Genomic DNA, 9,047 nt, shown 5'->3' with positions numbered 1-9,047 from the left:
CTCACCTGCTCTTGCAAACTTGGCACCATAGGCTACTGAGAGATTGAAGGAGTATCACATGGTGTCCCCACCAGGTTGGACAGGAGTTATTGCACTGGGTGTCAGCATGGGAGGTTCTTTCTAACACAGCTCCTCTGTGCATTGCTCCGGCTTATGCCAGGTCTAGATTTGGCCCAGTGAATGGGAAACATCTGCAGGAAATGTTCTTTTTTCCCTCCTGCAGCACTAGAAGTGCACAGTTGTGCAGTTCGTTTCTGTGGATTTTTAGAGCTGGCTTGTGCAGCTCAGCTGGCAAGACTGCTTGGTCTGAAGCAAGGAGACTGGCTGATGGATGTGCACAGCTCCTTCCCTCTGCCCTGCTGCATGGCTTTCAGGAGTTGGGTTCAAAATAAGCTCCATTCTGGAGGAGAAGGCCCTTAACCAAGCAGTGCCAGGCGTACCAGGTTCCCTGCTCATGGGCTTTCCCCAGGACCTGCGGATCAGCCTTTTCCGTGGTGCCAGAAGCCTTTACAGTGACGGTGAGGTGCTGCAGCTGCCGCTAAGGTCAGACCTGGCTGGGGAGGTGGGGACTGCGGGGCAGTGGTCAGAAGTCAAAGCTGCCAGTGGCTCATTTGGCAGGCCCAGAGGCCACTTGTTTCCCAGGTGAGCCCATGCGAGAGGTGCAGTCCAGAGCCCTGCTCCTTCCTCCCCGCCTGGATGCTGGAGCCGCGATCTGCTGACTGGGGCACAGGACGAATCATCACTGTGATCTCTGCTGCAGAGATGCACAAGTACTGTGTGTGCAGTGAGGCACTGCTGTCTGCTAGTGCCTTTCAAAACGTGTATTTACACCAACCTGTCAGTTAATAACAGCCTTGAAATAAAGCAAAAGCATCCCAAGGAGAGGAAGGGAATGACCAATTCAGTGAAGTTCACATTGGTTCCACTCCCTGGAAAAGAAACAAAGCCCCAAGCCACAACCACCACACTTGGAGCCTCTCGGTGACAGAATCCAGATCGCATTTGCCTGGGAGCAGAAAACACAATGACAGGTTACAGCAAATATTACAAGAAGGAAACTATTCATCACAGGCTCTCAGACTGCTGAAGGTTTCTTCCCACTGCTGAGAGCATCTTTCCTTCCTGGAGTCCTAGGTTGGACCAAGCACCTCTTTCCTGGAGACCTTTTCCATGCACTGCAGGGTCTGCGTGGGCTGAGTGTTTCCAAGCTGCATGGGATCTGCCCTTCTGCAAGGATCCGGCCCGAGCAGCCCCAGCTGCATCCTCTGAGCTCTGTCCCAGGGCTACTTCTCTGGTCTTCCTCGCTAGCAAGTCCTGCCAGTCTCACCTCTACCTGCAAAAGAGGGGTCATTGGTGCGTGTCTCCAGTCAAACTTGTTTTTTTTAGCTGCAGAGAACAGCAAGTGAAGTGGCTTTCCCACCCCCATGCCCAGGGGCTGTAGTTGGAAAGGGCTTTGCTGTCCAAGTGAAAGCTGGATGCAAGCTGAGGGAAAACAGATGGTTTTAAGATCAAGCCCATCATGTGAATGAGAAGCCAAACTGCTGATGGATGGGGCAGGGTTTAGCTCAGGCATGTAGCCAAATGTAATGTTGTCCTTCCCAAACTGTAGGGTTGCTGATGACCAAGAACACAAACCCTTGTTCAGGTCCAAATGAGCCTGGCTATAAACAGAGCATGACCTAGCTGGAGTGCGTGCTGCGTTTTTGCTTTTCAGCTCTGCTGCAGCATCATTTCACAGCATAGACTCTTAATGTATATTTACATTGCAGTCAAGTGGTAGCTACTGGTGCTGGCCCATTTGAGGGTGGTTTTAGCTGCCTAGTTATGGCACCATGATTCTTTGTAGGCTGCTACACTGTGTGCCCCCCTCCGCCCAAAAAAAAAAAAAAAGGCTGAGCTCTCGGTAGCAGCATTGGGTAGGCTGATGGCAGCAGAGATAGGCCCTCACTTGTCTTCCTTTAACCCAAGTCCCACTGCAGCCCCAACCACCGGCAAAGCATCCTCCTTGGCAGTAGAGCCAAGAGGTGGATGAAGGACAGTACCGTAGTCTCCCTGAGACTCGGGATGTGCCTCCAGCACTAGAGTTATTGACTTGGCTCCTGTGGTCAGAAGGACCAATGTGTCTCTAGGAGGAGGCCTGTCACCTCCTGGGATGGGATGCGTTCCTGCTGTTTAGTTTTGGAGGGCTAGCAAAACTTGAGCTAGGAGCTGAGCTGTGGCTTTTTGGAGGCTACCATGACCATGCTGTCCAGATGCAGCCTCCTGTATTTACAGCTGTCAGAGTTCAAAGCTTCTTGTGGACTATGCAAACTGAAGGGAGCAGAAGGGGAGGTGTGATTTCAGCAGCCTGCCAATGGGCATTGCAGGCTTTTGTGGGCCAAGGAAAAGGCTGACTGTGTCATGTCTGTTTAAAAAGGCTGAGAAAGGTGCTCAAAGATGCAAATGCAAATAGGCACTGTGACCAGCCAGATCCTTTTGGCCCCAAACTGCTGATCAGCGGCTGTATTGCTGCTGGCTTATACTGCGGCCTTTAGGAACAGGGAGACTGGCTCCGTTTTGATGAACAACAGACGTTGCACTTGGGATATGCCATGCAGCGATGAATGCTTTGTGCATTGCTGCAGAAAGGCTACTGTGAAGGCACAGAGACAGGAGAGTGTTTCCAAGGAGAGAAGAGTAATCATTTAATTCAATGCAGACCCTGGCTGTTTTCCCACTGCCTACATGCCAAAGCAATTAGTGGGCACAAGGCTGTTTTCAGCAGGTCCCTAACTGTGGCAGAGCATGCAAGAGACATGAGATGTTGATTAGGAGGGAGGTGCCTGAATGGCCAGTGTGCTCTTGCAAAGGAGATAAAGAGAATTGCAGCAGGTTGTAATGGGTCTGGCAGTTATGGTGGTGGAAGTCTTGGGCTGAAATGGAGCTGCAGGGAAGCAGAGGTGGACCAAACCAAGGCAAGCAGAGGACAGCATGTCCTGTCTGCCACGCCGCTGCCCGGGAGCTTCCCCAGTCCCTGTTTGCAGGCCATTGGCAGAGCCAGTCCCTGGTGCATTGCCCCATCTCTGCCACGCTGCAGACAGTTTGCTCGTGAGGAGCAGAGTGGCTGTGGAGGTGCAGGGCTCTTGCCTTTCCCTCTGCATTGGCCAGCAGCAGAGGCTGCACCTTGCCCTGTGCTGAGAGCCCGGTGGTGGCCGTCCCTGCTCTTTGTTAAAGAGCCTGATGCCAGAAAAAGCCCTGAGCCTGTGTGCCCTGGGAAAACACGACCTTCGCAAGGCCCTGGGTTGGCAGTGGGGTTGGGATTTGAAATGGGGGCAGAAATGCCACTCCACTGCTGCGTGTGGCTGTCCTATGTGGTGACAGACACTTGGATTAGGTGGTGAGGCTGCAGCGTGGAGCCAGGACTTGTGCTTGCTCAGCAGTGCACTTCACCCCCAGTCTCAGAAAATCTGTAAGAGGAAATTGGATTTAAAATTGTTTTGCCTGACTCCCAGGAGAAGGCCCAGGAGTGAAGGAGGGCCGAGGGAGGGGTCACTCATCACCAGCTCATTAAAGGCAGAAACCCAACACGCCGGGGAGTGCTGTGCTCTGAGACAGCCCTTTGCAATGGGTCATCTGCGCAAACTCCTCTGCAGTTACGATTTGGCAGTTGTGAATGCACATTGTGCTGTGCCCCAAAGCCTTGTCCAAATCGGGATATTTTTATTATTTTTAGCATTACTTACAAAGTATCCCCTATTTTCATCCTGTAGGACCAAATCTGAGGTGGTATTTACTTTTGGAGATGTAAATGCTTTGTTTCTGTAAGGTCTCTTGATAGACTTGTGTTGTATTTTCATTTGCATTTTTCATGTATAACTCAGTATGTGAGTCATATAGAGAAAATGAGCTTTGTGTTTGAGAGTGTGCATGGCCTGGGGGGAGGAATGTCCCTCGCTGCTATTACTGTGGCCTGGATGGGATCAGAGTGGGACTGGCAGCTCCATGGAGAACTGGCCTGGCAGAAGGGACTGACAGGGTGGCTGGGTGCAGCCCATGCCAGCAGGGTCATGTCCTGCTGACTGCTCGGGGTGAGAGGGATGCACCAGGGAAGAGGCAGAGCATGCACCTGGCAGTTTTCCCTAAGCATCCTCTCCTAGCAGTGTCAGCATCCTGCACCTGCAGGTGCACTGCCCTGGGGACTCGTTCAGCTGAGGAGTTGCCTCTGGTAAAGGACTTCCCCTTTTCACCAGCGAGCATCGTCCCCTTGCTCAGCCCCCACAGTGCAGCTGCTTATTTTCAAAAAGAAAGCGGGAACGAGCCATTTGCACCCTCCGAGCCACCCTGCATCCCTTCTCCCCACTGTCCCGATTTGCACATAAATGTGCTCTCCCTTCTGGGGTGAATTCAGAAAAGCCACATTTGCACTTGAATATCCAAATAACATATGGGCAAGCAGTTGATGTCTCAATCCATTTCCAAGGCTCACTACTATAAGCACTTAACTTTACCCTTGCCCAGATGTGCGTGTGTTTTATGTGCTGTGCATAAAAAGGCAGAAATTGCACAGGGTGGAATGTGTTGGAATTGGCACTTTGGAAAATGCACACTCTGCTGGAATGTGCTAACATCCAGCTCGCACAGAAGGGCAATTAACTCTATTTATGTTCATGAGACTGAATCTAAAACTGCCTTCAGAAAGCAGCTCACTCACATTAAAGGGCTTTATAATCATTATGCTAAAGTATTTCTTTTGAAAACATTTCCAGTTTCTTAAACAGTTAGGATATTTATAAAATATGGCATCAATTACTACATATTTCTTTATTCACACTGATTATACAACCTATAATTATACTTAAGCCTCTTATTTGTATATCATGGCAGCATTAAGAAAAGCTCTGTGATTTGTCTGTACGTTATTCTTTCCAAATAGCAGAGGGCTGCAGTCTCTCCTCTCCTTTAGAGAATTAACGCGGTTGTGTTGCCCAAACAACAGCACGCCAGGTGTCTGCTTCCTCCAGCCAGTTCCTCGCAGAACATGCAGGCTGAGGCTGACAATTTATTGTGACAGGTAACAATCGGCTTTGTGTTGTTTGGACTCCAAGTGCTGTGTTTACAGCCAGCTTCTCACAATCATTTACTCACAGGAAAACATTTTCCTGGATCCCTTTTGCTTGCTGTAAAACAGTCAGCGTTGGAATAATTAAACTCTCTCTCGTGGTCCATCATCAATAAAGGTAGCGTGGACTCCCGCTGCCGTTAGCTGTGCTGCTGGCGCAGTGCCGGGGACCCTGCGTGCTCCCCTGAGACTCTGCTCCGTTAGCACCCGTCACAGGGATGCTGGTGTAGCTGGGGTCCAGCTCCGAGGCAGGGATGGTGAAAGTGTCCTGGCTGCTGAAGTATTGCTGGTGATCGCTTTGCACCTTCTTCTTCTAAGTGGCTGAAAGTAAAGGCCCTGCTTGAATTAGGAAAACTGTGCCCTTTGGAAAGCAGTGTTGGCTTGGTTTGAAATAGCTTGGCTCTTGTCGTGGCTCTTGCTAACTTCTGTTAGGGTTTCACTCAGTGTTGAAGTCTTACTGCTGGTACATAATTCCCTCCTTGAAAACCGCTTATTACAGATGAGACAGATCCCCCTGGCTCCTTCTGAGCCGGAGCAGCCAATTGCAAAGTTCATCTCTGGCACTGCGGTGACTTGCAGGGGCCTGGGGACACAGTGATTAAACCGCAGGCTGAGCCTGGGGCTGACTTGAGGGAACTCTCTGCAGTGGGAAACTTGTCAAAAACCTGCTCTCCTGCACTCTGCTCTCTGAACAGCAGTTGATGTTTCCTGGCAAGCAGTTTACTGGGTCTCCTTGCAGACTGGGGTCCCGGCAGACTTTTCTTTTTGAGCCACCAAAGGTCCCCACCCTTTTGGGCAGCACAAGCAGGGCATGGAGCTGGACTCTGGAAGAGGAAGAAACTCTGAATGCACAACATAAACCAGAGAGCCATAATGACTAAACTTGTGGTTTCTTTTTGACAAGGTAAATGGGAGAAGAAAATGAACATTTTGAAAAGGAGACGCAATTGGTTTTGGAGCATCATTTGTGACAAGGTGAACACTCTGGACAAATTTCAGATTGATTCTGTGCAAAGATGGGAGACAAATTGCTCTCTGAAGGACGGTCACCTTCCATGCATTAATGTCAGTAGCTACGTTACAGCCAGTATGTTTCTGCAGGAGAAAGTAAGCCTATTTTCAACTACTGAAATACAGTATCTTTGGAAAGGCCTGGAAATACATCTTTGGGTTGTGGAGCTGCAATGTTTGTCATTCCCTTCCACAGGCAAATAAATGCTTTGGGCTCTAAGTCTAGCGTCACCTCTCTGCAGACAAAGTAGCCAAATCCCCATCTTTTGTGGGTGGGATCCTTGCAATGAGATCTGGGTTTGGCGGGAGTCTCACTGGCTGCAAGCAAGGTCTGGGAACCCAGTGTGCATGGGAGAGGAGGTGGCTCCTAATTCTCATGGTGCAAGTGGGAGAAAAGCCAGCAGCGGTGAAATTATACTTGGTAGTTGTCAGAAAACATAGGTACTGCATAAGAATCTCCTGGAGTGCTGCTGGGAAATGATGCTGTTTCCAGCTCGCCATATAAAACTTTGTATGAACAAAGTGATTGAGATATGAACTAGCTAAGGAGGAAGGATGGTCCTGTGGGACTGGGCCTTGGTTATTCTAGCTTAATTTCTGATTTGTTACATGACCATGGGAAAGAACTGCATGCTGAAGGAGGGGAATGCCAAGGCTCTTTCTCTACTGCAGTTTCCCCATACCACAGTGGAAGGAGTGCGGTTTGCCTGCACAGAATGAGACTACAAGCCCTCTGTAGAGCTCAAAAAGGCCCTGACATCCCCGAAAGAGACCTGTTTCTGAAGCAAACCCAGGGGCAGAGGGTTCCAAAGATACAGCATCAGCACTGAGCCCTGTTCTCAGGGAGGCCTGTGAAAGCCTTGCTGAAGCCAGTCACTGTTGAAGCCTAAGGCTTTACAGCTCGCACCATGTGGTCCTTCCCAGATAGCACAGAAAGTGCAGGACAGTGGGGAAAATACAGTCAAGGATTGACAGCATGTATATTAAAGGGAGCTGCCTAGAAATAGTGACAGGGTACCTCTGAGAGGTACAAAGAAATGATCATGTGAGAAGTCTGCTATAATAACTGTATGAACCATGCCCATAAATTATACTAATAAATCTGCTGAGGTCCCTAGCTTGTTTCTAAAACTATGGGAGCAAGTTGGTGTTTAATCAAATGTCAAACAGAGCTCTGGCTGGGATTAGTAAAAGGTGTGGCAAGACGCAGCAGATGCTGTGTTCGGTGAGTTCAGAGTATGGGATCAGACCAGACAGAGGTCCCTCTGCTCGGAGGGACACCGGTGGGAATCTGTCCCTGTAGATGCACTGCACTCTGTCATGTTGTTCTGGTTAAGATAGTACTGTGGTGTATTAGCACATTAATGCCTTTTAAGGGATTTTACCTTTAATCAAGGATTGTGGAAAGGAGGCAAAGAATCGTCTACTTGCCCTACTTCAGTTCTCACCAGGATTTTCCTATGCATGTGCATGGCACTGTAGGGGTTAAGAGAGCAGAGCACTGAAATTTCAGTGCATAAAGAAACTCCCTTGCAGTGGATGAGGCGTGTACACAGCTTTCCTTGTTACGCTCGACAGATGTGCAACAATAGACAATGAGTCAAAGTGGGGAGCCAGAAAAGAGCTCAGGAAAAAGCTGCTGAGAATTACTGGCGTGGCTGGGAGAGCAAAGCCCTCCTATAACAGAGCATTGTTCTCCTGGATATAAATCTCGACTGAAATATAAACACCAGGCTTCCAAGGACTTCCCAAAGCTGGAATGTGCACCATCAATAACCAAACCCAATGTGCCCTGCGCAGAATCCTATTTATCACCTTTATGCTGAGGCATGAAATCCCCACCCTGCAAGGCTGGGATGACAGACTGACTTCCAACTGGTGGTAAAATCAGGGTCAAGCAACAGGAAGGGCTGGAGGAGGAGGTAGTGTGCTTTTCTTGCTAGAAGCGATGGCTGGGGCGTGTGCCTGCAGCTTTCCTGCAACTCACAAAGGCCCTGACAAGCACATCCTACACAAAGCTGGTGCAGCAATGCTGTGAGTCGGGGCTTGGTTAAGTTCACCAGATACTGACTGTTTTGGGACAGGATTGTCTTATGTCTGAAAGTTCAATGCAGCATCACCTCTAAACCTTCAGTGGTGGCTCTGCCCTTTATCTTGGATGTAAGCAGGAGCTGTGCTCAACTCCATTTCTGCTAAGCGCTTCCTTCCTGTCCAGTGTGGAGCCAGTACCTGATCTTGCTCTGAATGCATCTTTCTCCTGCCCTTTGACACATCTATGTAACATGCAGGGTCCTCAGGACAGGGGCATTTCTGTACTTAGCCAGGACAATGAAACCATGCCTTGTTTACTTGAATAGCAGTGTTCGCTGAGGTAAGAATGGCAGAGATAAGTACACAAGATACTACCCCAATGCAAAGCACGCCCTCCTTGCTTTAGCTGAGGAGGAATTCCCGTTTTGTCCCAGTACAGTTCCTGCAACCTGGAACATACGACTGGAGATGACTGAATAACAAACGAAATGAAAACGGACATATCTTTGCTCCTTCCCTCACGCAGTACGAAGCTATGCATTGTGCTTGTTTCCCCAGATGGCTGGTGAAAGTTTTCAGTGGATAAGCCTTGCTGTGTAGCTGTTTACAGCCGGCGGTACAGTGACCGTTCCCAGGTGGCAGTCTGGAATTCGTACTGTGCTGGCAAGTTATAAGCTATTGTTTCTCTCCTTGACAGAATGGCTGTGCAAGTCCCAGCACAGCATGGGCTATGGATTTTCTTGTTCTTTTTATGACTGTAAAGTTTTGCATTGTTTCTGCTGACCTCTGTGCTTGAAATACTTTTCCACTCTTGTGAAACTGGTGCTTGCCTTCTCAGAAAATTTGCAAGACTGAGAAGGCTGTACAATGGGAGAACTGAAACCCAGTTTCATTTTTCCACCCTGTT

Source organism: Aptenodytes patagonicus, chromosome 24, assembly GCF_965638725.1.
Source record: "Aptenodytes patagonicus chromosome 24, bAptPat1.pri.cur, whole genome shotgun sequence".
Taxonomy (NCBI): domain Eukaryota; kingdom Metazoa; phylum Chordata; class Aves; order Sphenisciformes; family Spheniscidae; genus Aptenodytes; species Aptenodytes patagonicus.
Note: the sequence above shows the minus strand (reverse complement) of the source record.